The sequence below is a fragment of the Equus caballus genome, chromosome 5 (genome assembly GCF_041296265.1).
Source record: "Equus caballus isolate H_3958 breed thoroughbred chromosome 5, TB-T2T, whole genome shotgun sequence".
NCBI classification, from domain to species: domain Eukaryota; kingdom Metazoa; phylum Chordata; class Mammalia; order Perissodactyla; family Equidae; genus Equus; species Equus caballus.
Genome location: NC_091688.1, coordinates 11,139,315 through 11,145,314, shown reverse-complemented (window position 1 = coordinate 11,145,314; position 6,000 = coordinate 11,139,315). Strand labels below are relative to the sequence as shown.

Here is a 6,000-nt window from a genome sequence, read left to right as displayed (position 1 = left end):
AATCATCGGCAAAGGATCTTCTCCCCCTTCCTCCACCTCCCTCTCCCTTCCTGTCTGGGTTGGCCAGAGGGGAGACGCTGGCTGTACAGGACCCTGTATGTGCAGAAGCAGTCCCCAAGAGTTTGTGGGTACAGGGAGTGTTCCTGTGTCTGAATCTAGACTGTTCAAGAGGAATCAGGATGTTTTTCTTTTCTGTCCACTAGGGGGCTGCTTGTAGGGGGATGGAAAAAACGGAGGCTTAAAAAAAATATCATGCTGCTGAAATTTCACCAAGAGGGGAAAAGAGAGAGCGCGTGAGAGAGAGACAGCAAAGCAGTCCCAGGCTTCCTCGTCTCTTTCACGTCAGAGGCAGGAACCGACTGTGCTAAGGCTGTTGGCTCAACACGCAGAGACGGAGAAAGGCACAGACACAGAGAGTGAGAGAAGAGGGGTCCTCCCTGACCCAAGGAATTACCACTAGTGGAGTAAAGCCACCTGACTTTTTGATCTTATTTTGGTTGCCTCCTCTTTCTCCTTCCACTCTAGCCCTGCCAGCTGGGGTTTCATTTCTTTCGTAGAGCCTCCTCACTTCCTCCCAGAAAAGGAGGAAGGGAACAGAAGAGAGAGGTGGGTTCTCTAGGTGAGTGCATCAGCTGGCTCCAGCCTGAACAGACAAGAATTCTCTTCGCAGGAAGCTCCTCTCGTTCCCCTGCCGCCCACCCCCAGCCCCGGTAAGTCCAGCGCACTTGCTCCTTCGATTTCCGTGCTAGCGTGATTTCAGCACCACGGAGAGCTATGAGATGCAATCGGCTCCTGTGTGTCTCTGTGTGTTCCCGCAAGGCGTTTGGCACTAAGGTTACATCTGTCTCTCTGCTGCCAGTCGAGCCGGTTTCTGCGTAGGGAAAAGAAAGGTGCAAAACTATGTCTGCCTCATTAAAGGTAGATGTGGACTATGGCCTTATGGGTGTGTGTGTGTGTGTGTGTGTGTGTTTGTGCTGTTGCATAAGACAGGTGAGGTCTGAGCTAAATTGCCAGTGGGTTTCTGTGTGTTTCCATGTAGGACTGTTCTTTTTCTATGTAGATAAGAGGGAGGATTTGGGGAATTAGTCACGCACCTTCTTTAACTCTTTCCCAACAGGCCATCATGGAGGGAAAGTGTTTCAAGGAAAGTCTGGGGGGTTGGGAGTGGGGGTAGAGTTAAAAGTTATGCTCTTCTGAGACAGCTCCGGAGGAGGTGATTTTTAAAATGTCAATTTCCCCAGGATTCTCTGGGCTCTTGCTGTGGAGAGAGCCCAATCTGACCTTTTGCTTTCTCTCTTAGTATGAATCCGTGGCCAGTGGCCAGGTGCAACAGGTGAACATCAGGTTGGGGCTGAGGTCCCCCTGACTTCATGGTGGTAGGAAAGCGTCAGTATCTTGAGCTTTGCAGAGGCTGGCTCATGTGGATTATACTACATTTGCAAGGAGGCAGGAAGTGCCCTCTGCTTTTCTGTCATCCTTGACTATGTATGGTTGGAAAGAGGACAAAGTCTATTCTGCCTTTTCTGCCAGTGAAAGACAGCTCAGGAGAAAGGTTTGTCTCCATATGTCTGGGGAAGCAGAAGTAAACCTGACTCGGGAGGCTTGAAGTAGTGCTATGTCCTTCAGTACTGAGAGGCTCCACAAATGGGCTCAACATTACTTTAGGCTTCATTGCTATGACTCTTTGCAAGATGCTCCTCCAGCTCCTCTGCTTCCTGCCTCTCTGAAATATGTTCAATAATTCCCTGAAGTTGTGTTGGTTCTGCCTTGGAGACACTATCTACCTGCACCCTTCTTCAGTCCTGGCCACACTTGCTTGGGTGGGGCCATTCAACAAGTGGTGCTGGGGACTTCCTTCAATCTCAAAGTCTCTATGGAGCCAGCATCCCAGGGGGCTATTTTAAAGAGATGTCGCTTCTTGTAAAAGCAAACCTTGCTTTGACTGGCCCCTAACTATTTAAGGTTCTGGTCACTTCCTTCAAGTATGTTGGGACAGGAGAGAGTAGAGGTGTGGGGGTTCACTCCTTCCAACTGCCAATGAACTTGAGTGGTGACTCTCTGTCTTGCTTTTAATTCAGCACCTTGGGCCCCTCCTCTAAGCTGAACAAAATAGTCTCTGCCTCTGGTTGGGGAGCCTTCTGGATAAGAAACATAGTCCTGAGTGAAATGGTACCGCTGTCTTTTTTTTTAAATGCTTGCCATTGGATCCAGAAACCTCAGCCTCTCCCTAGAATGGCAGGAAGTACAATGCAGAGAGGAAAAGAGTGAAGTCAGAGGTTGTAATGGTAGGGAAAAAAGACTGAAATAGACAAAGCAGAGCATCAGAAACCAACACTGACTCATTCATATTTCAACTCTCCCAACTTCTCTCATTCTTAAAATCTCCGAATTTGAACAAGAGAATGGATAGATTTCTGCATGAATTTTAAGCCTGAAGGCTTAAAAAAATCCATGCCCTTGCAGTGGACCCTATCCAAAGCCACTGTCTATTACTGAAGTCACCATACGTAGTGGTAATTATCTCAGTAATGCCATTAAATTCTCTCTGAAAGAAGTGCTCAGTGCCATTACTGGGCCCATTTAATAAATGGGGACAGATAGGCACTTAAAGTGGTAGGCCAGAGGGTAACAAAAGTGGAAATAGAATTTCTGTTCTCCTAATATCTCGTCACCTGTGAAATGCATAAATGCTCACGTGTGGGAGAGCAGGGATGGATTGCTCCCCAGTGGATAGATTTGCAACCGAAGCTTTTTAGTGAACTCAGTGTGGAGCACTGGCTTCTCCCTGGTGAAGAGTGAGGATCAGCCAGGAGTCTCAAGGTGTTGCTGGCCTTAGGTTCTCAGCCAATAAGATGGCTAGGAGCCAGATGAAGACCTCTCTGGGCTTACTGTGAAGAGAGAACCCCAGGCTGGTGGCCTCCAGGCTGAACTGATGTCACACACCTGATTGCCACACTCACCTTGCCCCAGAAATCCCAGTTGAAGGCACCCTTGTGGGACGGATTGCCATGTATGTCTTGGCTTTAGGTGTTTGATGACTTTGCTCTCCTCCAAGTCTTCTCTGGGAGACCTCTATCCAGTTCTCTGAGGCTCAGAATGTGGGGAGGATGATTGAGGAGCAGGAGAGCTGGACTCTGAGTAGCCACAGAAACTCCTAGGAGAGGAGTGGGAGACTGGACACAAGCCCACCCCACATCCAAAACCTCCACTCCCCTGGCAGCCCTAGCCCTCATGTCTGGTCAGCATTTTGGAGAGAAAGCCATCATGTTCTCATATCCAGCCCTTACTCATGGAGCAGGAGCAACTCTGATGGGCTGCCTTTGAGATCTGGTAATACAAGAGATGTGGGAGAAGGTGGAGGGAAGGAGAAGGTTGGTATCCTGCCCTATTTCCTACAGCCACAGGTTGCCATCTTTTACCTGGTGAGTGCCACTGTTCCTTTTTTTCCCCCCTAATTTACTTAAAAAGAATTCAGGTGTAGTTTGCATGTAAGAAAACACACTGATCTTAAGTATTCAGATTAGTAAGTTTTGACAATTGTGTACACCCACTTGACCACTACCCCAAATAAGATATAAAAAGTTCCCTTGTTCTTCTTTCCAATCAATCTTTCCCTCTCTAAACCCAGTCACTTTCTGACTTCTCTCACCACAGCTTCCACTGCTCCAATTTGCAGTGGAAATATATTGCTTAATGTGTTACTTAATAGATGTGTCATGTAGAACCTAGACTTTTAAAAGAACATTTCAGAGGTCTGAGGCTATCACTGTAGGGTAGGTGGCAGACAGGGTTGGGGAGGGGTGCATTCTTCATCCAAGTTTATGGTCATGATGTTGGGAAGTCAAGTGGTTATTTCAAGTGTGTATAAGTCACAATAAAGTCCAAATAGGAACTGTGGAAGCCCCTGCAGGCCCCTACCTCTGCGCTGAACCTGAGTTATTTGATGGTACAGCGCATGGAGATGATGTTGAAATTTCTATTAAAAACTTGGAATTCAGCATTGAGGTGGCAGGGCATGAGTCATCCCATATGGGCTCCAGGAGGGTGAAGTGAGGAAAGAATATCCATGTGAGCTTACTAGGGAAAGAGAGAGGAGAGTTCACTGAGGAGACGTTATGCCGTGAAATTCAGCTCTGTCCAAAAAGTTTGTGGCTGAGGAGCTGCCAGTTCTTCCTTATTCAAGAGTGGCTTTAGAACCAGAAGATGCTTTGCAGAGACTCTTGTACCATCATACTATCATGGCTCCATCCAGGGATGTCTCCATTCATCCTGCTCCCATCCCTAGTTGTAGGCTGGGGCATGGGGTCTCTTCTATTTTACAATGAAGAGACAGAGGAGTTATCACAAGGTTTTGATGACTTTGGTAAATATATATATATAATATACAAATACACACACATATATATATGTAATTGGTAAATATATATGTACACACACAATACATACATAACCAGTCCTGATACCTTGCTTGTCCAATTCTCTCTCACTCTGTATCTGTAGATGCTCTGTGTTCAGGGAATGTTGGCTAGAGATGGGGCATTTTGTGCACAATTCGAACATGAGGTCCTCAACTGAAAAATCAGAGCTTCTAGCAGATCAACCAGTATATCGGAGTCTTTAGTAGACCTCAAAATTTGTCCAAGTAGGTCATAGAGTTGCTTACATGCTTGGTGGGAAAACATGTCCTCTGCCTCCCTCTGCTCTGAGACGTTACTTCCCTGTCCCGGAGCACCTCCTTCTCAGGCTCTGCCCCTTTGCGGGATTGCCTGCCTCAGAGAATGCACCCAGCCGGCTCAGTTATGGGAAGGCTCCTTCCTGAGTCAGCTCTCCCGGCTGGGGTGCCACAGAGGCAAGAGCGCATTACTAAGCCACAGGGTCATGGCAAGTTAGGGAACAGCCACAGTGAGGATTCACTAACGTCTAGGCAGAAGTTTGTGCAGAAATGCAAAATTTGAATAATCTCCACAAAGCCAATTCCAGTAGATGAATTGGGAGAAGTGCAAAGAAACACCTTTGCCTCCTCTTGACTATAGGCTGTGTTAATAAAGATCAGATGAGATTCCCCACGTAACTGGAGTATCATCTGAAGAGCAAGTTCAATGGGAAGGGGAAACTGGAACAGAGGTGTTTAAAAGCTATTTTCCAACCAAAAATAAGCATCACTACATCTTTACCTTGGAACAGGACTTTGGACCAGAGCTTTATTGATACATTTAGAACTTTATTGATACACAGCAAGTAACGATTATGTCAGCTGGCAAAGGGAATTTAAGCAGCCTTGCCCTCTTCTCTTTCCCTCCTTTGTATACATAACATAAAATTTACCATTGTAACCATTATTTAAGTGTACAGTTCAGTGGCATTAAATATATTTACATTGTTGTGCAACCATTATCACCATCCATGTCCAGAACGTTTCCATCTTCCCAAGCTGAAACTCTGTAACCATCAAACAGTAACCCTCCATTCCCCTCCTCCCTAGCACCTGGCAACCACCACTTTACTTTCCATCTCCACGAATTTGACTACTCCTGGTACCACATATAAGTGGAATCATTCCATATTTGTGCCTGGCTTATTTCACTCAGCATAATGTCTTCAAGGTGCATCCATGTTGCAGCATGTGTCAGGCTTTCCTTCCTTTTTAAGGTTGAATAATATTCCATTGTATGTTTGGACCACATTTTGTTTGTCCATTAATCCCTTGATGGACCTTTGAGTTTTTCCTCTTCCCCTCCTTTAATTCTGGCCAATTCCCTCTGCTTTGCTCTCCAACCAAGTGGGAACAGGAGACTCTGGTCTCTGGAGTTGAAATTCTTCCCCTTGCCTGTGAAGACCAAGCAGGTAACTTCCTGGAGGCAAGTCGAGGAGGATAAGGAGGGCAGGTGCACTCCCCCGCCAACCACATGAGTGGGGTCTGTTTCGCGTACTCTGGCCCTCATTGTTAACTGTTCAAAAGATACAGTTCAAGTAGACTAGGATCCTAAACCCTCCTCTATT

The 6,000-nt window shown here is 46.5% G+C and overlaps 1 protein-coding gene across 5 annotated transcripts in view; it reads left to right on the top strand.

Annotated features, from left to right (window-relative positions):
- The first annotated feature begins 252 nt into the window (after positions 1 to 252).
- TNR (tenascin R) overlaps positions 253 to 6,000 on the top strand; it is a 405,036-nt gene continuing 399,288 nt past the window's right edge. For 3 of the 5 annotated variants that reach the window (XM_023640591.2, XM_070267731.1, XM_023640590.2), the window contains exon 1: positions 253 to 710. The gene's annotated coding sequence lies outside the window, so the exon portion shown is untranslated. The remainder of the gene's footprint in view (positions 711 to 6,000) is intronic. The other 2 variants (XM_023640592.2, XM_005609691.4) reach the window with 2 other exon arrangements.